Consider the following 23,814-nt stretch of genomic DNA (forward strand, 5'->3'; position numbering starts at 1 on the left):
GCCCGCCTCAGCACGGCTCGTCCGGGCCTTCCTGCGGGGGGAGGAAGGGCGGCGCTCCCGCAGCGCCAGGGGGAGCCCGGGGAGCTCCTCCTGCGCCATCCCGGCAGCGGCAGCGGCAGGAAGGGCCGGGCGGGGGCGGGGGCTGGGGCCGGGGCTGTGCCTGTGCCGGGGGGGGGGCGGGCGGGAGGCTGCTGGAGGAGGGGCCGGGGACGGGGCCGCCGCCGGGCGTTGCGGGCTGAGGGCGGGCAGGGAGCGGAGGAGCCGGAGCCGCCGAGGGCCGGGGCCTTGGACGCGTCCGGAGGAGGAAGAGGGAAGGGGGGAGCCGGCCCCCAGCGGAGCACGCAGCCTGCATCCGCTCCGGGGAAGGGAAGAGGGAAGCGGAGGGGGGGGAGCGAGCGAGCGAGCGGGCACCGCCGCCGAGGAGACAAAGAAGCGGAGCCCGCCCGGGCTGGGAGCCTTCTCCCCGCCCCGCTCCGCTCCGCTCCGCTCCGCTCCCCGCCGCCCGGGCCGGGCCGAGCCGAGGTAAGCGCGGTGGCGGCGGTGCGGGACGGGCCCCGCGCCGCAAACTTGTGGCGAACGGGGGGAGGGGGGGGGGGGATATGGCGGCGGGGGGCGGGGTGGGTGTCACCTGGGGGGGGGGCAGGCGGGCGGTGCCCCCCCCCCCCATCTCAATCCTAATCCTAATCCCAGTCTCCATCCCCCGACAGCCGCCGCTTTGTGGCCGGGGGAGGCGAGTGGAGTTGGACCGGGGGCTTGGGGGGTCCTTTGGGTGCGGGGCCGGCCGCCGTCCCCCCAAAAGTTCCCGTGAGGGGGACCCCGATGGGGCCGTGTCCTCATCCCAGGGGTGAAAGGTGGCGGGCGGTGGGGAATATTCTCGCAATGCCCCCCCCCCAGCCCTCTCTCCATCCCTTAGCTTCCACTTCAGAAGCCCAAAAAAGCAATGAGCGGGACAACGTAAGACCCAAAACTGCAGGGTTTCGCCGTGAGCTGGACGACAGAAAGCTTTAAAACCCCAAAAGTTAACAGCCCCCCCCCCCCCCCCAGGGCAAGGCACAGGCAGGGTGCCCCACCACCTCGCTGCGTTTTGAGGTGCCTCCGTGGATTAAATGCGGCACCCGCTCACCGCCGTCTTGTTCTTTTGTTAGTTTCAAACTTGATCGCTTCCCAGCGTGCCTCCCCTAGCTGGACTCCGCTCCTTTTGTGTGCCGTGAGGCAATATTTGCTCCCCGGGAACACGCTGCCTTCGTGGCCGGCCGATGGAGGAGAGCTGGGCTCGTCATCCACGAGTGGCCTTTATAAACACGGACCTCTCCGGCCTAGCCACGCGTGCCTTATGTCATCGAGAGCTGGGGCCGGGAGCTTAACATGGAGGAATTTGAAAGGGCTGGCAGGGCAGGAGCTCGGCAGGAATGTCTCCCTGAGAGCGCTGCTTCTCCTCCTGCTTTTGAGGAATCTTCAGCAGCCAGCACCGCGTAGATGGTGGCAGTGGCACCGTGTGTGCGGGAGGGAGGATTAGAGCTTCTGAAGGAAAATTACTTTGTAGCTTCTCAGAAGTACCCAGGTTTACAGCTCTGGATATTGAAGTCTCAGGGCTGGCCCCGGTAGTTTTAAACAGTCTTGTCCTCATAGCTGACTTTCTTGAAACTTTGACAGAAGATGTAGCTTTTGGGAGCAGCGAGTAAACGTAGAGACAGAAGGCACCTGTACTGCTAAGATCAAGACTGTAATTAGCAAATATTTTAATATAGGCCATGAAACAGATATAGACTCATTGCAATGTTAGCTCTCCTTGCAGCTTTTCTGTCACTGCGCTGTTAGCTGCTGTACTAGCCTTTTACCTCTGCTAGATGATATTTCTGATGTCTGTTGTGGTACAGTGGGACTCAGGATCTCTTTTGCTGTTTTTCTCCAAAACCAACAGCAGAGTTAGTCACTGATTGGGTGGATGGTTGCTTATACTATGTCCTTGCTGCTGAATATATGATAAATCCCAAACTTCAGCCTTTGCCTTGCTACTGCAATGGAAAGGGAACTTATCCCTTTTTTCTCCTTCCTCTCTTTTCTCTATAGTTTCCTGCCTAGCTGCTTGGGAGCGTTAAGAAAAGGTATTTGCTCTCTTATGTGTCATGTCACATCAACTGTGTGCTAAAGAAGAAGGACAAGGTCAGCAGCATCTGCTTTGTTTCCAGCCTTTGCATTTTTTTTATCTTGGTGTTGCTATTGACATTTGTTATTCCTTTTCTCATGGTGCTCATGGCTTTCCTTAGCAGTTACAGTAGTGACTCAACAGTGATGTTTGGGCAGTATTGTTTGCTGGTCATAGCCTCGAGCAGCAGCAGAACTGCCTGAAGTGTCCTTCTTTTTCATGCCATACAAGCATAAAACCTGCTCCAGACTCGCAGAGGCAGGTGCTCTATCAATTTACTTGCTGCAGGATCAAAATCAAAACCAAGATGTCTTTGAATCTGATGGTTACGGATGTTCTAGAAAATGATTTCTGTTTGAGAGGACTTGCGGTTTCTCAGCCATGGCTCTTCCCTTCCCGCTCTTGTCCCCTGTGCTCTCCGAAAGGGGGGTTGCTGGCGGGAGTTAGCAGAGATGTTTGAAGGAAGGTACCAACAAAACCAAGATGCTGCCGTATTTTGGTTAGTGTGGTCAGACCTGAGGTAAGGTGCTGGACACACCGCTGAGCTGAAGTAGGTCATTGCGCGTGGTCTGGTCTGCCTGTGCTGTGAGCTGAGGCGCGCTGCAGGCAAGCTGCTTTCTGCTTCTGCTGAAATAATAAACTTGCAGACAATACCCTTTATCCTTCTATTTACCAGGCATACAGAAATGTTGCAAAACGATAGCTCCCACAGAGCCTGAGAGTCAAGGATCCCTAGTAGTTCCTGGATTGGAAGGCCTTCACAGACAACAGGGGTGGCGTTTGTGATGTGGCAGATAGCATTGTTTCTTCCTCCTAAAGCACACAGACGAGGCCTATACGATTAATTTAACTAGCATACTCTCGTGTGGTCTTTTGAAAAAGATGCTGGATGAGATCTGGTGACTTCTGCCTTTTGAAAAATAGCTTTTCTGTTTATTTTGCTTTGCGAGTACATGAAGGTTGGCCAGCCCAGGTATCCTAAGCTGTTTCCTGTTTTAGGGTGTTCCATTTAATTTTTTCTTGCCAATTCAATTAGATCCACTAGTTTCCTCACCGTAACGTAGTCATCGGTGTTCTGCCCAGTTAAACTGTTGCTCTATTTAGTGGTGGGTAAAGCGATTCTTTCAAGTGTTGTTTTTTTTTTTCCTAGAGTAATCTTTTTTCCCCCGTCATGAGGGTTCTTAATTATTTCATAAATGCTAACGAAGTGAGTAAATTGGAAGTGCATTGACATATGAAATATATATTTTTATATCCCATTAAATATATATGACGCAACAAATGAATTTGTCTCTCTCCGTTAACAAACTGAGTTCCTGTTTTAAAACCAGCATAAATAACTTGGTGTGCAGTGAGGTGGCTTGGCAGCGTACATTCTTAAGCCTTGGTAGAGTATTGTAAATTTAGGGAATTCCTACGCAGAGAAATAAATCTTGATTAGAGAACAGCGACCCGTTGCATTTTACATTATTACAGGTATTGCACAATAAACCGCTGTCGGCGAAGTTTTAGAAATACTCCTGTTGAGAAAAACGACTGTTGGAATGGAAGCTCAGACCTGGCAGTATGTCCAATATCTGTTCAAAGGGGTAGAAACACACTGCGTGGCTTAGAGGCTTTTTCCCTCTATAGGTTTGTTGCCCTGCTTTTGGTCCTGATCTCATTAACAAGTGTTAATATGGTTAACATGTAACTAATGGTCTTTATTCTCTGAAGCACAGTGGAGTGAACATGCTGGGACCTTTGATAGATACCTGAATTCTGAAAAATGTTGCATTTCTCTTAGTCATGAGAATACAGGTGCAAAATGAATGCAATACAGGTGCGTTTTTAATCTAAGCTGACGAAACTTGATCCAGTTTTACTCAACCTTGACTCATTTAAGTTACTGTCTGCAGACAGCTCACAGCTATATAAATAGCTATGGAAATGTGAAAACAGGTGTTGAGAGATACCACAGGTAGAGTGTAGCTGAAACTTTACTATAGAAAACCTACTATATTTAGGACGTTTACAAAATTTGATAGTAACGTGAAGCAAAAGTCAAACGAAATATATTTTTAAAATTAAAAATGGTTTTGGAATGAAAGTGCAGTTAGATGGTAGCTCATTGCCTCATAGGGTTTCAGGAGGTTGTGCTGAAATACTTTTGATAGGTAGGACATTTTCTTTGTCTGTCACTTAGCAGGTACCTAAAGCATCATCTATGGAAGAGTGTGGATAATGTTTGCTGTGTCAGGGCCGGAGCGTTTAGCCAAAATGGATTAATAACCGAAAATAAATGAGCAGGCCTTCAGATTTTTTTTCCTTTTGTGGAAAGTCAAATTTTAGCCTTAACCCTTTTACAGTTCTTGAGATCTAGAGTGTTCAGAGTATTTGTGGGGGCTGTAATAAGGAGAAATGTCAGGGATATGAAAGCAGACAGCCCAGTTTGCGAGAGGAGGATGTTGAGGCCCCTTGGTGAAGCAGGAGCGCTGAGGCGTGTCCTGTTAGGGTGCGAGGAGCTGCTCTGAGGCTGCTTGGCTGCCTTTTTGTATGGGTTACGCTAGGTCAGCTTGGTGCAAATCTGGGGAAGCAGTGCGACTGCAGGACAGTGGGAGCAGGGTTAGCAAAAAGGTCTGGTCTGCGTGGTGGTTTGGCCTTTTTTGTGTGCTTTTTTATATTTAAAGAAGGTAAAAGCTGTTAAAAGCAAGTCTAGTTCTCTTATGATTTAACTTTATTGTCCTTATATTAAAGAGTAGTCGCTGAGCATGGTTTTAGAACTTACCCTTCAGAATGAGAACAGATCATTGCAGGTTGGGAATGCTTTAGAAAGGAATTGCGTTTATTAAGTATGCAAAATATAGGTTAAATCTATGGTTGCAAATATAGGATTTTCTAACTTGTCCTTGTCCAATTTAAGATGAACAAAATCATGCTTTTTTGTATACTGATTAAGTTACTTCACTATGTAGGAAAATAGTAGTCCCTTCTCAGGTTTAGGACAGAAGAGGAAAAGAAGAGAAGGACAGAAGAGGAACACTAAATCCAGCTAAAACTTACTGTACACATAGGGAGTTAAATCGTTGTATAACTCTGAATTTCTTTAGGGCATTCTGGACTAATCAAACACTTCAAGGAACAGCAATAAATTAAGCTGCCCGTTTAGCAAAGCCTGGCACTGATAACAGCAGGGAGGGATCCCAGGTATCGATCGGCACGACCTCCTGCCTTTAATGCACGGGGAGCACCCTTGGCACGGCGTGGTGTGGCTGTTTTTCCTTCCTGTCCTTGCAATAGCAGTGTGTTGGTTACCTTCGTTTTCTCCCCCGCCCATTGTGGGTCCTGACGTGGTTCCAGTGCCACCTTGGGCTGCTGCTGCTGGTGATAAAGTTACTTCTGAGCTGACATCCTAACGCTGTTGTGGATGGAGGCGAGGGAATTATTTTCAACTTCGTAACGTGGAAGGAAAGATGCGCGGCTGTATGATAAGATACGTTCTTGTGGTGAGTTGTGATAGCTGTCACGACAACAAATCAGATGCTCTTTTCTCTGAATGGATGGTGTGCCTCCAAACATACGAAGGGTGTTACCCAATTTGACAGGTCTGGAAGGATGACGTGCCGGGGATCCTGGAGGCTGGGGCTGGATGAATGTTCTGTGTGGCTTCACAAAACTTATTGCAGGTTTTCCTTGGTTTTGAGCTCAGGTGAAAAAAACTGACTGCCCTTTGGGTTTCTTTTGTTTGTTTGTTTTGTTTTTTGAATAGATTTAGTGTTTGTTGAAAAGTTACTTAGTAATTTAAGTTTGATAGTTTGCCAGATTAACAGAAGAGAAAACATATTTGTACGTCATCTGGTCACTTTAAAGATCAGTATGCTTCGAATGCTTTCAGTGTTTTTATTAAGAACTTCAACAAAACCAGAAGGCCAAGCGTTGAGTCCAGAGCAAGCACTTTATTTACTGATCTTTATTTTGTTTTTTCAGGTAGTGTTCCTGCTGTCTTGCCAGGGAGCCTGCAAACACCCGTGTTAGGAGCGCTGCGGAGAGCAGGGCAGGGAGCTCACACCTGTATAGATGGGCTGGGAGAGCAGGGACGGTGGCACAGACATTTGGTGTGGTTTATTTTTGGCCTCGGCTGTTGTTTATTCATAACGTTGCACTTTCAGTTAGACAGCTGGTTTTGGTTTAACCAGACTCCAGAAGTCTTGTCAAGATGAATACAAACCTGTAAATACTGATTGTGTGTACTTAGGATGGGAATGTTATGCTGGGTTATAATCCTTAAGTATCTAGCACTCTGTGGTAGCCCTGACTCAACTGATATGCAAGCAGCAGTTTTTAATGAATAGTATTTGACTTTTTTATTATTTTCTATTTTTTTATTTTGAGTAGTGCTTTGTGGTTTTTTTTAGCAACACTGTCTGTGCCTGTACCACAAAAGAAGTAAAAATAGGTATTTAGCTGCTGAAAAAAGCACCATTTTCGTATCCTTGGTCTTTCTTGCCAGAACTGCACGGAACCCTGTTGATGCAGTAACTTTGGTACCGTAAGCTAAGGCACAGCATTTTTCCCAGTGAGTATTGAAATTTTGTGAAAGTCCATGCTATTTTTGGAGCTTTGTGGTTTTAATTAAGAATGTTTTTGTTCCAGTCATAAAAGAAATTGGCTACAGTATATCTTGCTGAAATTTGTTTTCCTTTAATCATTACATCTTGAATAAAAAAAATATGTAGATGGTGTTTGTAGGTATAAAGGCTGAAACTTTTTACATCAGAAGAGTGTAAGCCTTTTAGAGCAAAACATATTGAGCTTCACTGTGTCTGTCTTTTAAAAAGAAAAAAAGGTTGAAAGAAAAACGATGATCAATATCCTTCCTTTATGTTTTCAGTTTGTAGGCACTCTTTCTGCTAGTGCTGTGGGGATAACAGAAATAATTATATTGTGGACTATTCATAAATTCACACTGTTTTGAATTCGATTTAATTCAAATAGAGAAAGAAGTTAATGCTAATATCCCAAATAATTAATGCTATAATAAAGGATCTGCCTTCCACTTGACACTGAATGACTTATGTTCCATTACATCAAAAGGCTTGAATCATTTTGAGCATTCAATATTAAAAATCTAGTTCATGAATATTAGAAATTTCATCAGATATCTCAGTGAGGACTGTGTGGATTGTATTGGGTTTAAACATGGGTAATAATAAAGCTTGTGTTTAGCACGAGTATCAAAATATGACACATCGTTTTTATGAGCTCTGAGGCTCTTAAGGGATGCGCGGGGAATCGTAATGAACTGTTACAGGCCTCCTATGACAGGAAACTATTGAAGTCTGTGCAATGTTGTTCTTGGGGCTTTGTGAGCCTTCTGCCGCGAGTACTACCTTGTCATACTGACGGCTGCGCTCCGCTAGGGCCTTTTCCATTTCTGCTGATCAGAGGTCCTGGCTGTTTATTTTGTTCAGATATTCCTTTTGTCGACCCGGAATACCAGGAAGACAAGTTGTTAGAGCTTAGTCACAATGTTCTTTTTTTTTTTTTTTTTGTATCCCAACTTTTCCTGTTGTTACTGCGGCCCTGTGAAAATGCAGGCATGTGCTTAGCTACTGCTAGTGGTCCTATTGAAATGCCTGTCTGTATTTACAAAACACGAAGCTAAGCCCGTAAGTATGTCTTCTCAAGTCAAGAACCAAAATTGCATTGCCGGTCACCTATTTTTTTTTTAAGCTATACATTCTTTAACTTGTCAAGACACGCATGTTAAATTATGTGCTGAACTCCTGTCTGCAGTGTCATACAGCCAGACTCAACACCTATCCGCTAACTAATGACATAACCCTGAGCATTTCCATAAAATTAGTGAGGCTGCTGGTAGTTCAGCCTTATTTAATGAACGACAATACTGAGATATAAAAACAGGGATGAATCAGGCAGTGGTTGATGGAACGCCTGCTGAAGGTGATGGGCAAAGGAAAGTCCTCATTGGGAAGAACAAGGAATAGTTTAGTTTGGTGTTTAATTTTAAAATATGGAAAGCTAGAGTTTAAAACAGAAAAGCAGATTGTATGAAAGCAAGAAAACAAAGTAAAAAGCACAGTGCAAGAAAAGCCCTGAAATGCTTTGAGAATTCTCTCTGATTGGGGAAAGTTTTAAAAGCTACTTATTTCAACACATTTTAACTATAATACGTTGTTTAATGGTGTAACTGGACATAGTTGATAAGTCTTTTCAGGTTGTCCTTGTGATTTATCTGCTTTGTTCTTTGGTTTTCTTACTTCTGGATGGGTAATTTTAGTGGACAAGTAGTTGGGCATCTGGGTTCCTTGGAGGTAATACAAGCTACGTACTCATGGTTAAAAAATGATACCACTTGTAACTGCAAATTACGGTATCTGGATGAATGGATATTGTCTTACTCTCCTGCAAAAATGGCATTCGTATGTTAGTAAGCGTGCGTGTGTAGCAACAGAAGCAGCTTGGTATTCAGTATGCTGTGCTTGCTAAGTAGCTAGTGTAATTTTAAATGCTGCATTCTTCCAAGATGGAAATCCTGAGTTTGATGCCAGAAAATCATGAATGCAGGTAGTCAAGGTGGAGTTTTACCAGACAAGATGATTTTTCTGATACTTCAGGCAGAGCACCTGTTGCTGTTTTATCAAGTCCCTTCAGTTACCAACAAATCTAGTAGGGGATTGCTGTGCTGTGGCAAGTGCATCCATTAAAAGTGGTGCATTCACTCAAAATGGCTTATGGTTTTAGATGTATGTGTCAAAATACTTCAGCATGTTAAAATAAAATAACTTGAATATATAAATATAAGGTCAGAATATGGGTACTACAGGTTAACTTTGTTAATACCATTTCTGTAGTCTTCATTAAGCTTTTGTAAAACATTGAAATCTCGATTTACAAGCAGTCATAAACTGTTTTCGTAACTGCCCTATTTAACAGGTAATACCTAAAAATGGAAATACAGTGCATTTTAGATGCAACTCTTCAAGGTCTTGGCTAGAATCGTGCTTACATATTTAGATAGTCATCTTTCTTTACCTCCACTTTCTGCTTGTGTCTTTAGCTAACTGCAGAAAGAACGCATTTTTGAGATGCCAGTACCAGCCTGGGAAGGCGTGTGCTCTTCAGCAAAATAATTGTCGGCTACCTGGCGGTTGTAAAGTCTCTTTTGCCGTTGACTATGTAGAGAACAGCTTGGCATTTCGAGTTCCAGGTGCAGCTGGCAGTTTAAAAGTTGTTTTCCAGTGTACAAACTAGATGTGTTTGACAAAGGAGTGGTTGGGAATCAGTAACCGTGGGACTGCTGCGTGTCACCTCTGGTCTTCTCTGCTCGTGTGGGAGGTGCCTGTAAAGGTCCAGGGCAGGGCTTGTAAGCTGCCAGCAGTTCAAAAACCAAGATCACGAAACATAGCATCACACAGCTTCAGTCACATCCCCCGGCCAGCTGCCACCCACCAGCTCTCAGCCCAGCTGGCTTGGGCCAGGGGGAAATAAATCCTATTTTGCCTTTCAGTTTGGGGAGTTTGTGAGTCTCTTCCTTCCTGCTTTTCCATTTTGTGGTGTTTTTGTACGTAGCTTTGAGTGGGAATAGACTTGACAGCGAGTGCATAGATTTTGGAGTTGTCTATATTCCATTCATATGGTGGAAATATTTTAGCAATTAAAAAAATCATTAAATGAAACTAAAAACCAACCAACCAAAAAAAACCCTTATATCTAGCGTAGCGTATTTCTGCTCGTTTAAGAAGTAAATCAGCAAGAGCTGACTCAAACGCCACAGTTAAAATTTGTTAAAAAAAAAAAAAAAAAATGCAGTGGGTGAGGTTTCTGAAATGAGCGCAGTTTATCCACACTTCTGAACCCTCGTTTGCAACATTTCTGTAGAATTGTTTTAAGCTGGCTTCTTCTTCCTTTAATGTCTTCTGGCACTGCAGCAGGACGTTGGGTTGGGCTCAGCTGGAAGGTGAGTTCCCACACGCTTCAGTCAATAAAAGGTTTTCACCAAATAAAAAGAAGCACTGTCACATTGAGGAAAAATCGTTAAGGTTTTGCGTTGGTTTTGTATCGTTTTCAGTGCAATTGTTTTAAAATGGCAGTTAATTTGCAGAAAGCTGAAACGAGGAGTGCTGTGTTTTTGTAGCAGTCCCGGGGAGAAGGCTGTGTGGCTCTGCAGCTGCGGTGCGAGGGCCGTGGCAGGACATTGTCTTTCCTCCCACCCCCTGCGGAAATCCCGCAGCCCCGTGCCCTAACCCCTCTTTCAGAGCATCCGTGTGTGCCTCCTGCCCCCAGCCTCCCTTCTGTTTCCTCTGCAGTTCCATGTGGGCGCTGGGCATCGCCTTAGAAATGCACGTGTTGGGATTAATTCACTTTCCGAGTGGCTGTCGAGTAGCTGAATGGCATCCTGCTGGCGTGTCAGAAGCCCCTTGTCCAACAGCCCCCTCTTAAAGTCTCTGTAGAGGCTGTTACTCGTATATCCATCACGTCCAGGGAGTCATTCCTTGAAATTAACAGCTGCAAAGAGGATTTGGCTGAAGATATTTTTGTTCTTGCTGTGATGGTTCACTATGCTAAGCATGTAGTGCCACACCAGCCGCAAAAGCACGGTCGTCTGCTTGCTTCATCTGTTTGGGATGGGAGTAAGTACGTGGTGCCGTATGGATTTTTCTGTTGGATATTGTACTTTTCTATTTTCTACTATTTCTACTGTACTTTCTATTTTCTACCCACATATGTGCGTGCCCACAGCCTGGTATTCGGGAATGATTTGGTAAATCTGAACTGAATTTTTCAATGTCCCTGTGGCCCATTTGGGGGTAGGATTTAGCAGTGTGAACTGGCTTTGGGCTAAAATGGACCATAAACCCAACTTTCCCTCCCTTGGCAATGTCCTCCTCCTGCTTACCCCCTCTCAGCAATTTTGTTGAGGTCCAGCTCTGGGTCTCAGTGCGATAGGGAGTTGCAGGAACAACAGATACGGTCTTGCCTAAGTATTTCTGTTTTCCAATAGCTAGATGTTCATTTCTTAGTAATATTCCTCATAACATTGTTGTTATGAAAAGTCTGTTCTTTGGTACTGAAACATAGCCTTAGGTTTTCAGCTTGTATATGGGCTTTAATATGCTTCATGCCAGTCGCTGAGGATCCTTAGTGCACTCTGAAACTTTATTTCTAAGGGTAGGTACAGGAAAGTGAGTTGGAGAGTATAAAACTTGAGCTTAAAGAGACTGAAAAGAGGGATTCATGATTTACACTCATTAGTATTAAATCGTTTTGTAGCTTAAAAAAAAATGAGCGTACTTCTAAGACTGTTTTCTTCTATATTTATAAAAGGTGATTCTTGGTGTGTACCATCTTTCACTGCAAAGTAGGCACAATGCAGGTGGCTACGCTGTTGACCCTTGTAATCAACAACTTATATATCTTCAGCTAGTTTAGCTTCATGAGAAGAAGCAGTAGAAAAGTGATTTTTATATGAAATCACTAGGTGAATAAACTTGTTCGTGAAGGAAGGGCTTTAATTTTTCTCTGGTATGTCTAATTTTTTATCGTTATGTGTGGACTTACAGAATGTGCTCAGCTGAGATTGATCACTGGTGTGTGAAATGACCAAATTATAACAATGGAGAGTTTTCTGAGGTGGGTAATATATTTTCATATGTAGCTTCCAGCAATGAGTTTAATACACTGAAGGCCACATTTTCAGTGCTTCTGTTATTGAAATGTAGTGCTCTGATCGTTTTTCTACTGAACTTCAATTTAGAGCTTGATCTGGAAAACATCCAAGGAAAAAAGCATCAAAGGAAAATAGTAAGAATTGTCTCAGAATGCAGGAAGATCTTTAAGTGTAAAATTAAAATATGCAGAAAGCTTGAAAAAAAATTGCACAGAACACCTTAAAGGCTAAATCTGTAAGTGAGAAAGGAAAATAGCTTTACTGGCTTGTACCTTGAAGTTGTAACAGTTTGCTAACCTTGGGCCCAGGAAGTGAACTTCTACGTTCTTACTGTTCATACCTTCATTTCCCATCTTGAATCTTCTGGCTTTGCTTCAGCTAAGGGATTGTTACCATTTTAATGATAGATCCCCAAGGAGTATATTATTACTTGCAGAGCTCTGGTTTGGTTCTCTGCTTCAGTTCAAAGCCACCAGTTGAACTCTTCCAAAAATGTAATAAACCGAGTTAGGATACTTAAACCACTTACGCATGAATATATTTAGTTAACTTTTGAGAGACTTAGATTTGGGACTTTGGGAAGAAAAAACATATGTGAAGAAGAAAACAGTAATTGAACGAAGAGTATGCATAGCTGAGAATCAGTTCTGTCTTCTTAACGTTTTAGTTGTGACATTGTAAGAATTGTTTTTCTAGATACTTCTGTCTAGGATAGGCCCTTAGGACCCAGGCAAGTCCTGTATTGCTGTCCCAAATGTAGCCAGGCTAGTATCCTGCCATTGACAGTGGCTGTTAGGATTTCCTTCCTTTGAAGCAAAAGCTACAGACTAAAACCCCATTGTAATAGGAAGCCAATAATCTGCCCGCTGCAGAGGCGTACGATACTCGTGTATTTGTTAAACCTTAATTCTGCACTCAAAACTGTTGTCTCGCGTCTTGTTTTATAAAACTTTGTCTTTCTATCCTGTAGTTACTCCAGAGAGCCTTAGGATAGACGGCTACCGCAGACTTGTAGCCACTTGTGTGGCCAGGAGCCAGCCTAGGTGACGGCGCGGTAAAAAGTCGGGTCCAGCTGCATGACCGTGCCTGTACGGGCAGCTGTAGTTGGAGCAATTCCGCCAACGGTGTGGAAATAGCAGTGGGAGGACGGCAGCATGTGTGCAGCTTCATTAGCTGACTTCTCTTCTGCTTCCCATGCCGAGAGTTACCGAATGTGATAGATGGCGAATTTCAAACCGATGGCCACTGTGTCTTCCTGCAAGCAGAAGTCCAGAAGGAATTTCTTCTGTCTTATCCAGAAACACCTCCATGTGTCACACTGAAGTCTCTCTCATTTCAGCTTCCCAAGTGGGATTTTCCTTTCTTTGCAGCAGGTCTGGACGTGTCAGACTCAGTCTTGGGTTCTTCTTGAGTTGTTCTGGCAGCACCAGCAGGTGGTTTCCGTGCAACCTGCAAAACACATGGAAAGTACTGTAAAGTGCAGGGGTTTTGTTTGTTTTAATTCCACCTTGCAATGAATCTTAAAATCTTCAGGAAATCTAGCATACTTCACTTGTCTGCTGGGCACAGTAAAACTTTGCTGTAGCATGTGAAAGCTGCTTTTCATCCCACCCACAAGCTCAGTATGCCTAAAAAGCCCAGATACTGGCTGAGGGGGAGAGGTCTGCTCATCAACCTAAATCTCAGCAGGCATGGTGACTTTTTTTTCACTTCTTCTTTTATTACAGAGGACTCGTCTGCCTGCTTTGGTTTCAACATTGTCTTTGCAGCTCAGCCCACACCTTTTTCCTGCTTTTCTAGGAATAGGTTCCCTAGATGGCAACATCAGCAGCTGGCAGCTCTGTGCTCATTGCGCCTGGGGAAAAAGGCACTGGCTTTCTCAAACCCCACTGCCTCCAGCAGCAGTGAGTAGATGCGCTGTCATCGTTAGCAGATGCAAGTGGCAGCCACGCGGTAACCTCGTCTCTGGGGAGCTGGAGCAGCTGAATGGATCCTGGTTTGGGGCGAACAGGATTGATGAGGGCATTGCAACAGTGGCTGTGCAGTGGTGAATATCCCAGTTGCTGCTGCCATAAGGTGCTTTAGGTGCTCGCGAGTGGTTTCTTTTCATTAGAATAGAAGCGCTGTTGTTTGGTAGCATCCTTCCCTTCTTTCTTGCTCATAGACGTTCTGGATGACTCTGGTTACAGAATCACCTGTACTTGCTTTCAGTCTTTCCAGTACCTCCACGTTTTGGAGAAATTATGTAGATCCTCTGCTTCCAAAACAAATTTTTGCTGTGGAATATGCACACTGGAAGTTCTTCAAAGACTCTCGGATCCACCTGTCTGCAGTAAGATTTTTCTTAATTTATGTTTGTGTGTTTCAAAAAACTAAGTACCACCCCATAGCACCTCTTGTCAGCAGAGTTATTACTTGCTGTTCGTTTTCAACCTTGGGGTAAAAAGATATTTATTTGCTAAGATAATTTTGTTCCAAGAGACAACATAAGGATAAAAAAACAGGGAAAACTGAGCGTGCCAACAAAACAAAACAAAAGAATAATTGTTCATTTATGTCTATTGGAAAATACTACGATCTGTGATTTTGACTTTGCTAAAGAAAGCGAGGAAGAAAGACATTCCAGTCATGGAATGTGATTCGAATGCAGCTTGCTAATCCATATTTTTTCATATTTTTTGAAAAAGGATCATTTAGTCACAGATTGCCGATAGTGGAAAGCAGACGTCCCTGCAAAGCAGAAGTTGTAGCGGAAGGATGAACTAGTTGCTTTGTACCTACGGCGCAGGACTTGCTCATTTTGGCAACAGCAAGATGTTTAGTTCAGCTCAGCCAATTTTTTGAAACCTCACCCTAAATTGCTTAGTTCGGAGACTATGTGGTTCTTTCAGCCAGCAGGAGATCTTATTTCTTTCCCGGGTTAAAAAAAAAAAAAATTAAAATCATATCTGTTTGGTAATTGTTCTGTAATTTTTGAATGTTGTTTCATAACGTGCACCATTAAACTTTGTATGCAGGAACGGTAAGAAGTAATTATTTCTTCTTCAGTTGGTTCACGCTGAAATAGCCATAAAACTCTTGATCCCAATTCTCCACTCTTCTGCAGCGTGTAAATCAGTTACTTGGTGCCACGAGTGCAATGTATTTGTATAATTTGGGTATCAATGTTTATGTATTGTTTCTGCTTCAGTCTCACTTAAGGAAAGTGTAAATAACTTTACATCGTTGTAAAACAGTAGGGAAATGAGCTTCCACGAGGTAATGCATTAGATTTATTTTCCGGGGCAAATGAAGAGGTTCTTTGAAGCCTGATCAAAGCCCGAGCTCTCCGGTTGTGTGCAGTATGAAGCTGGTGGCGTTTGGGTAGAATCTGTCGGCTTCAGGAGTTGTGAGCTTTTTTATTATTATTATTGTATCTTTTTTATTGGGATTTTATGTCTCTGGAACCGATACTCAACATATTTCTGGAAATGACAAATGCACTGCCATATGGCACACCAGATTTCAAGCCACTCTGAGGTGCATGTGCGAATTTTAGAGTGCCTGGAAGAAATGAATGAAAACCACATTCTCAATTTTTATCTATTGCGGAGCTCTGTAGGCAGATGATGGGGGAGGCTTTGAAGTAAATTCAGCTTGAGGGATCGCATGCTTATTTCTGAGCTGCAGCCCTAATGCAGCAAGGTGTAGATGTAATTTATGTGCCAAAACGCACGCTAATTTCAGGAGGACTGTCGGCTTATGCGAGGCTGTGTTTATTCTCACAGATGCTGAGGAATGGGGAGCCTGTGCCCTGCGCTTCTTTTTGCTCCTGGCAGCTCCGTTACCATTTTCAGCCATTAATTTTCAACCATTTCTATGAGTTAACCTTTCTTTCAGGCTTTAATGACTGAACTGAATTCTTTCATATGGTTGAACTGTTATTTTTATATCCACGTCTCCTTCAAAAGTACTCTATTGATTGTTTTTTCCTGAGTAGCTTTCTTAAGCTGTCGTTGGTTAGCAAAAGCTGAGGAAGTTTTACCGGAGATCTTTGTCCCAGGGTTGTTTTTAATCCCAGAAAATCTATGAAAACTTCTGAAATGTAGAAAAGATGTTTGGGGAATTTGGTTTAGGTTAGAAAAAGCACCTCAGTCTTGCGGAGAGCAAACTAATAAGGTAGTTCGTTATTAGGATCAGTTACACACGTTTTTGACAGAGTTAAAGATGATGAATTTTAAAATTTCATTCCTATATGAGGAGGGGGAAATCTTCTTGTGGCATATGTAATTTGAATGATTAGTATTTTGCTTCAGAAGTCACGTAGCTGGTAGAATTTAAATTTAATTCTGTCTTCCTTTAGCAGTACGAGACGGTTCTTTGGGGAAAGGGTTACTCTACTAAATCCTCTCCCCCCATTTTTCTTAAAAGCAGTTTTACCTTGCTGCAGCGATTGTTCCTAACAGCTTCCAGCCCTGCTTGTAAGCTCACCCTTGTGTGTTCAACCATCTCCGTAGCTCGGTTCAGCGCCGTGTGCCTGGTCACTGCCGTTTCTGACCTTGGGAAGGAAATGTGGTTGTGCATTCCCACCGCAGAAGCAGCATCAGCGTGGAGGGGTGCTGTTAAGTGATGCAGGGCAGTGATTGTGCGTGTGTGTGTGTAGGTACCAGCAGTTCTTCCTGCTGCAGTGTCCCAGTGGAGAAATGTTTTTCTTATTCCTGGGAAATAATCGATTCGTTAAGCCTATGTTAATTAATACACCCGTTTGGCAAGGATGAAGCTTCTGCTCAGGACTGAGAAGCAGGAAGGTGCGGTTCCTCTAGGAGCACCAGGAGCCTCTTTGGGGCATACGCTGCAGGCTCCCCTAGTGCACCCCGGAGTGCCTCCCCCACGTACAGGTACAAGTAGGTCACTGTTGTCCCTGCTCGGGGCATCTTATTCAGAACGGGGGCTGACACACAGTGTGCTGTGCCTGATGCTATAAGCAGGTCCCTTTGTGAGATGCAACTCTCAGATTTCCCTCTGTGCATAAACGTTGGTAGTAAGATAGCTTAAGAGCGATGTTAATACACCGTGGGTTTGTTAGGAAGGCGTTTTTCTTTGTGTCTTCGTCTGAAAGCTCTTCTCTCACTTTTTCTAGAAAAGCTATGCATGTTAACCTTTTAAGAGAAACCCTTAAAATCGCCAAGTGAACGTGGATTCAGACATTGGAAGAATCCCTGTACACCGAACCTTTTCATCTTGTACCTTTGACTTGGATCAAAATTAACAACAAAAATCTCCACAGTTGTCTTCTGAAAGGCTGGCTTGAATACATTAATATTTTAGTTTGTTTTTCAGGATTAAATTTTAAGCTGTCAAATGCAAAACTTCAGCTGAAACCTGTGATGTTTTGGTGCAATATTCAGTGTAGGTGGTCTGCGTTTTCTGTATTGTTTATAAATGTCTCTAAATTTATTAACTCGGAAACTTAGATGTATCAAAAAGGATGTCCTTCCCTAGACTATTACCTTTATTTTCTGTCAGATTGTTCTGAATAATTTTAAAAATTGGTTATTAATGACATTTATATGTCATCAGCTTAATTGACAAAACAAAACTGCAGAGTGCTTCTGTATGTGTTTTCCTTTCCCTTGTCTGTGCAAGGAATTACTAATTGCATAAAATCTTTCTGCCTCTTTTTGATGTCTTTTTGTCTTACATTTTGACCGTTTTTGTCCTGTTTCTTCCTCGGTTTTTGCACCACTCGACCTTCTTATTTATTTTCACACCATTATATTTTACAGCAGTCTCTCGCTCCGTATCTTATGCAAGTCATGGGATCTTTACCAGTCGCTTATTAAAAGACTAAATCTGCTATCTAAGCACTCATTTCAAAGACATCAGCGAGAAGCAATTTGGCAGATCTCTCTGCAATAAAATTAAGAAATGAGTGCATGCCCATTCAAGCTTTAATCTAGATATTGCAGGTAATGACAGTAATGAAGATGGGAGAGTATGGTCTAGCAACCAGAATATATCCCCTGTAGATTTGGTACTCTGCTTTACACTTTGGTGCTGTTTGCTTCAGGTCTCCAGGGCTTTTCCAGAACTCAGGCTGCCTTCAGGCAATCGATGTACAAATACTTTCTAGTTCTGTAAGTTTTCCTTGAAGCAATAGTGGTTTTTTTTTAATTGTTTTTATCATTTGGTGGTAATTAGCCTGAGTCAGACTCAAATTTTGGGGGAAATCCTACCCGACTGAGACCTACAAAAGTTCTATAGTTTTTTGGGGACTCTACAGTCTTACTCTGTTTTTCAGTAATGCTTTTGTATAGGTGTGCGGGATACCTTCAGAGTTTGCAGATGTGTTCCTTTGTCTGGTGGCTCACTCTTTCAGTTGACTTCATAAATTTGAGCAATAGGTGCCAAGAACTTTTTAAAGCTTGTGTTTGTCATCTTGCATACTCTCTTGCTTGTTAGCATATCTATTCATTCATCAGAAGGCCAAGCAGTTCTCTGGAAGTCTTGGAAAAGAATTTTTCTGCTTGTAGATATAGTAAAAGGATTGATCGGGAAGCAATGCTGCCCTCCTTTGTGGTGATTCTTCCTTCAAGAATCTGAAGCTTTATTCCGCTGGAAGGAATTTTCTTACTTTTCTTTCAGAGGAAGCCTGCCAGCTTTTAGGTGTTACATCTAAAACTGGCTTCAGAAACGTAACTTATGCCAAGTGTTTAAGGCTTTGCTATATGTTTTATAATTGTAACACAGCTTTCTTCAAAACTACAGCACTGATCGGTAATAGCCATATGCATCCACGGTAGGTAATTTTGGTGGATATGCACTCCTGAGGGTTGCTTTTTTTCCTGTTCTCCTATTTCCTTTGTGTTTCACAAAATGAGATGGTAATCTGTCTGTAGTGAAAATCGGTAAGCCCTAACCGCTCTGTTCCAGGTGTATTTTGAAATGCTGAATATTGTCTTTCCCTTCTTGAGGTCATTAATATACGTAATCAGCAGGAAGTTTAAGGTAATTGTAGTTGAACAAATAAGTTTGCGCACGTAAATGTACTACAACAAGTTAGTAAAATGTAAGGTGAGAATTGGTTTTTGGCAAAGGAACAAATTAATGGCATACCTCATAAGGAGGCACAACCAGTATTAGATGATGCATCGTTCATTTTGCCCTCGCTATACCTTCGTGGTGGTGTGTTTGGTTCTGATTGTTGGACCGTCACCAGAATTTTGAATCCCGTTTGCACAGGATGTCTGTTCCTGAACTGATATTATTTATAATTCTTTGATACCATATGCCAAATGTGTTAAGAGCTTGAAGCTTGTTTCACTGCTTTCTTGAGGTATCTGATGCTTCCAAAAATACAGTAACTATAATTTAAGCACTTAAAGCCTAAATACAGACTGCAGTGTGACTGTCTTTGAAACTCCTAGAGTTTTACTGGGAACTGTTCCTTTATATTTGTCAAGAGGAAAAACCCTTGTGGCATCTGTGATATTACTGATTTAAATGGATTCATTTTTGAGAACCAAAATTGCGTGTTTGCTTTAGTAATCGATGGGGAGCTTCTGAGGCTGTTACCCTTGGATGTCACGGCAGTAGGCTTTGCGTCCCCAAGGAGAAGTTTGTGTTCTTCCACAGCCGGAGAGGTGCAGCTTCTCAAGAGAGTATTTGCCAGCGTAGGCTACTGAAGGAATGGTAAAATAAAATGAAAGCAGACGTGATGAACTTTCTCTAGAAATGAGGGGAAATCATTCCACTTCCTTAGAAGGAAACCAGAATTTTCCCAGTCATTTAAATATGCAAGTACCTTAAACTTAACGTTTTCAGTTCCTTATTAGATTTTCAGACTGGGAGATACCCTTAGCTGTGCTTTCAGGCAAGACGTTTGAGTCAGGAAGTTGACACCTTCATATTTTTGTAGGTGAAGCCTACGTTCCTCAAGGTCTGTTCCTTGGCTCAAAGCTGCAGGCGGAATGGGATGGTTATTTGGGGTCTGTGGTCCTCAGCTCTTGTCAGGGAATTCCCTGCTACACCCTGCCCATATTTCTAGGTCTACAATGAAGATAAACGGGAGGGAGTGCTAAAGTTACTACTAAAATTGTTTAACATGGTGACTGAAATATTTAAAAGCCGGTTCTGGAAGGGTTGAGCCTTTCTGTTCTGCAAACAAAGTGTCCAGATTTGGGCACTGGTTTTGAAAGCCGACGGAATATGTTTACCTGGCGTTCATGTTTTAACAACAGATTGTGTGTGTAAATGTCAGTGTGACATTTTTATTTCTAGTCCACACGACAAAGCCGATTTAGTCAGGTCAGCCGCTAAAGAATGAGCTATTCAACAGGGCTCTTATGCATCCTTTAGAGAGAGCTCCGAGTGTGGCAAGTGCTTACTACTGAACAATGTTGAGATTTTTGTTTGTTTTTTTCCCCACTGAATTCGTGGAAAAACAAAAAGGACATACCTCTGAACATGTCTAACTATTGTAGTTGCTGGGTAGTGAGATAAGTTTGGAATACTGAAATGAAAGTAGAGGGCCACATGATTATAATATCCATAAAATAACTCCACTGAAGTGGTGAAGTGTTCAGAGCTTCTGAAATTTCTGCAGATTTACTTTGCAATATTCAGCAATGAGAATTTTTTTTTCTTTTCTTTTTTACAACCAGTTAGGGTAAGAGTTCACCTAAAAAAAAAATAAAAATCATATCACCTTTTCTATGGAGTTTCGGTTTGCTCTCCGCTTTCTACTTCCCAATCTGACGTTTCCCTGGATCAAGGTTATTGCTTACCCAGGGGAGTTTAAAAGTAAATGACAACCAAAAAACCAACCAGTCCAAACCAAACCATGATGCCTTTGGAGTAGAAGTTGAATTCAGTGGGTTGTGGTTGGTAGGTATTTTTGAATTCTCCCTGGAACACGTGGCAGACAGAGACAATTTGGAGCTGCCTTTGTTATAAATTAAATTTTATTAAGCTGTGATTGCCACCTATATCATACTGTAAAGATGGTTGAAAAGCATGCTGGTGTTCGTTTTGTGCAGTTTATTGTCGCGCCGTATGGGACTTAAATGAGATCTAATAGAGCAGTAATTGGATTTGCAGTGCATGTATGACAGAGCAGGATTCATGATACTGCTGCTCTGTGTGCTATGGAGAGCAAACGCAAAAATGAAATCTCTTGTAATAAAGAAGTGGCAACAAATGGATTCCTCGACTATATTCTTGCTCCCTTAATAAATAAATTGGAAGCTGAAGAAATTTGTTCTCTAGGCTTTGCCTAAATGTGTCTGACAGGCTACTTGACTGCATGGTTCAGTTGGAAGTTATTTTTTGAGTAAACTGTATGGTGGGGGGTTTTTCATTGTAAAATAATAGTTGAAGTAAGTCATATTATTAGGGATTTTAGTTAAAATTAAAGTCTGATATTCCACGTTATGCTGTGGCATCAGAAAATGTGTTAAGTTTCTGATTTGAATTTGGTCTAAACTTGTAATACCCCGAATTGCTGGCTTGGAAAGGGGTATCTGCACATGCCTGTAGAAGTTGCTTTGAGATTAAACGTACTGAGCAGGTGAAGACTGTAGCTGGTCTTTACAGGCACTGATCTCAATTCAAACTGTCTGGAGTCATATAGCACAACCCAATGTTTGTGCGCTACCCATTTCTTTGAATTATTTTTTAAAATTAGCTTCCTTTTCTCCTGAATTTTATACTATGTTGATAGCAGAAGCACTCATGATATATGTGTGGTATATTCTTACCTTTCAAAGTGTTTACTCTGGTGATCCAGGATCAGGGTAAGAAACGTGGTTTAAATCAGCCTGGTGTATTTCATCATCATTCACTTTATTTACTTAAAAGTTTAGTTATCTATTTGTAATTAAGATAAAGGTTTCTAGTTAGTTTTTAGTTAGTAACAATTTATATTCCTTATTTGTCACCTGCATTTTTGTTAGTTTAGCAGCCAATCTCTTGGATAGCTTCATTTGAAACACTGATAAACTTGTACCTACCTGTATTTTCAGAAGCAGTTACTCTAATATGCCTAAAAAAAGAGAAAAAATTCCTTCCCTTTTCTTCGTTGAATTAAAAGGCTATTTGATAGTTGTGTGTTTTAAAACCGCAAATAAACAGAATTCTGTGGTGAAGTTTAGCAAGCTGCGAATGCCACATAATTAAGCAGTAACAGACACTTCCAAAGGTAAAAGGGAAATCGGTGGCTGGAATAGTTTAAAGAAAACAACAAAAGCAGCAAGAAACCATACGCTTGAATTAAATCAGCCGTGACAAATGGTATTCGGGGTTTCAGTATTTAAAGGGGAGGAATATTATTATTGTTATTTTGATTACGTAAGCTTTAGGTCAATGTAGTTTGTGTTTTTGGGAAGGTAGTTCCGGTAGTCAGACACGCAGCCTTGCTATAGCAGAGCTCTCAGTTACTGCCTACCAGTAGCTTTCTAAAAGCCTATGGAAAATGTCGACAATTACTTGTAATTGTGGTTTGTAATAACAGCCTGAAACTGTAGTCTAGAAAAATACATTGGGAGGGGAAAAGAAGTTTTGGAAAAAAATACAGTGATACTGGAGGATGTAGAAGTAAGCAGAAATCTTTTAATTCCTGGAGTCAGTACACCTTATTTGTAAGAAACAAACCTGGAAGCTATTATCTTGTGGGGGGCAAATTTGGACCACGTAATTGGCTTTGACCTTTTGCCAGATGTCTAGTGGTTCTTTTTCCCTCTCCCTTGTGTCCAGATAAATGTCATGCGTTCAGGTTTTTGTTCCCTTGTTCCGGTTTCAAGTGTGGAGCTGCTTATGTAGCTAATCTGTGCTTACAATTATTTCCACTTCTAACCCCAGTAGGACTCTCTTTTGGGGTATTGAGACAGAAATGACATAATTGGATTTCTGCCCAGATACTGTATATAGATAGCTTTGGAGATGTCACTAATTTGACGACTGCCATAGGAAATCTTGGGTTTTTGGCTATTGTTACAAGGCCTGCAAAATTCTCATTGCATTTTCATTTGTTGTCTTTTTTCACTGAAGTGGTGTGAATAAAATGAGTAGAACAAGAGACCATCAGATGTGGGCAAGACAAGAAAGGGAGAAAATCGGTGCTGAAAACATCAGAAGCTAAGCTGTTGCCAAATTTTATTTGGATATTATGAGATTTGGGAATATCTAGTTATCATTCAAACAGCAGTAATAGCAGTGCCGGTGCTGCAGTAGTACCAAAGCTATGTGAAAGTTTCTGTTCTTCCTGTCCACCTAAAGTGAAATTTCTCAGTAAGTTCAGACAAAAAATGCTTGAACGGTTTCCAATCACAAATTTGGAAGAAAAAAGAGGTGGTTTTAGGATCTCTGTTCTTGTGAAATAACTATCTAATAACTCAAGTTTTTGTTTCTTTTCTTGGATCTGAGGAACCTCACAGTTCGGTTTTGATCTGCAAATTCGAGGTGCTGACTTTGGTGACTGCCGTTCTGCAACGTCCAGAAAACCACAGAATCACAGAACAGTTTGGGTTGGAAGGGACCTTAAAGCCCACCCAGTTCCACCCCCCTGCCACGGGCAGGAACACCTCCCACCAGACCAGGCTGCCCAAAACCCCATCCAGCCTGGCCTTGAACACCTCCAGGGATGGGGCAGCCACAGCTTCTCTGGGAAACCTGTGCCAGCGCCTCACCACCCTCTGAGTGAAGAGTTTCTTTCTGATATCTGATCTAAACTTACCCTCTTTCAGGTGAGAACAAGGCCTGGTCTCAGCACTTCCCCCTTGCTATTAAAGCAGTTGATCGCCTCTTTGCTGAGGATGATCGATTTTTGGCTCGCTCCCTTCCTCCAGGTGCACGGTGACTGGGTATGCAGAGATGCTGGAGGCATTGCTGCCAAAGCAGAGCATCTTTTTTCTGAAGAGTATGCAAGCTCTGCCCTAGTCTCTTCAGGCAAACTGCACCTGAAATCCTGGTAGCATAAACAGGAGCCATTTCACCGTGAAGGGATGGCAGCAAGAGGTCCAGG

General features: G+C 42.6%; 1 protein-coding gene across 1 annotated transcript in view; it reads left to right on the forward strand.

The window, feature by feature from the left end:
- Positions 1 to 201: 201 nt before the first annotated feature.
- NCK2 (NCK adaptor protein 2) overlaps positions 202 to 23,814 on the forward strand; it is an 85,071-nt gene continuing 61,458 nt past the window's right edge. The window contains 2 exon segments of the mRNA XM_040536669.1: positions 202 to 522; positions 11,710 to 14,148. The gene's annotated coding sequence lies outside the window, so the exon portion shown is untranslated.

The sequence above is a fragment of the Cygnus olor genome, chromosome 1 (assembly GCF_009769625.2).
Source record: "Cygnus olor isolate bCygOlo1 chromosome 1, bCygOlo1.pri.v2, whole genome shotgun sequence".
NCBI lineage: Eukaryota > Metazoa > Chordata > Aves > Anseriformes > Anatidae > Cygnus > Cygnus olor.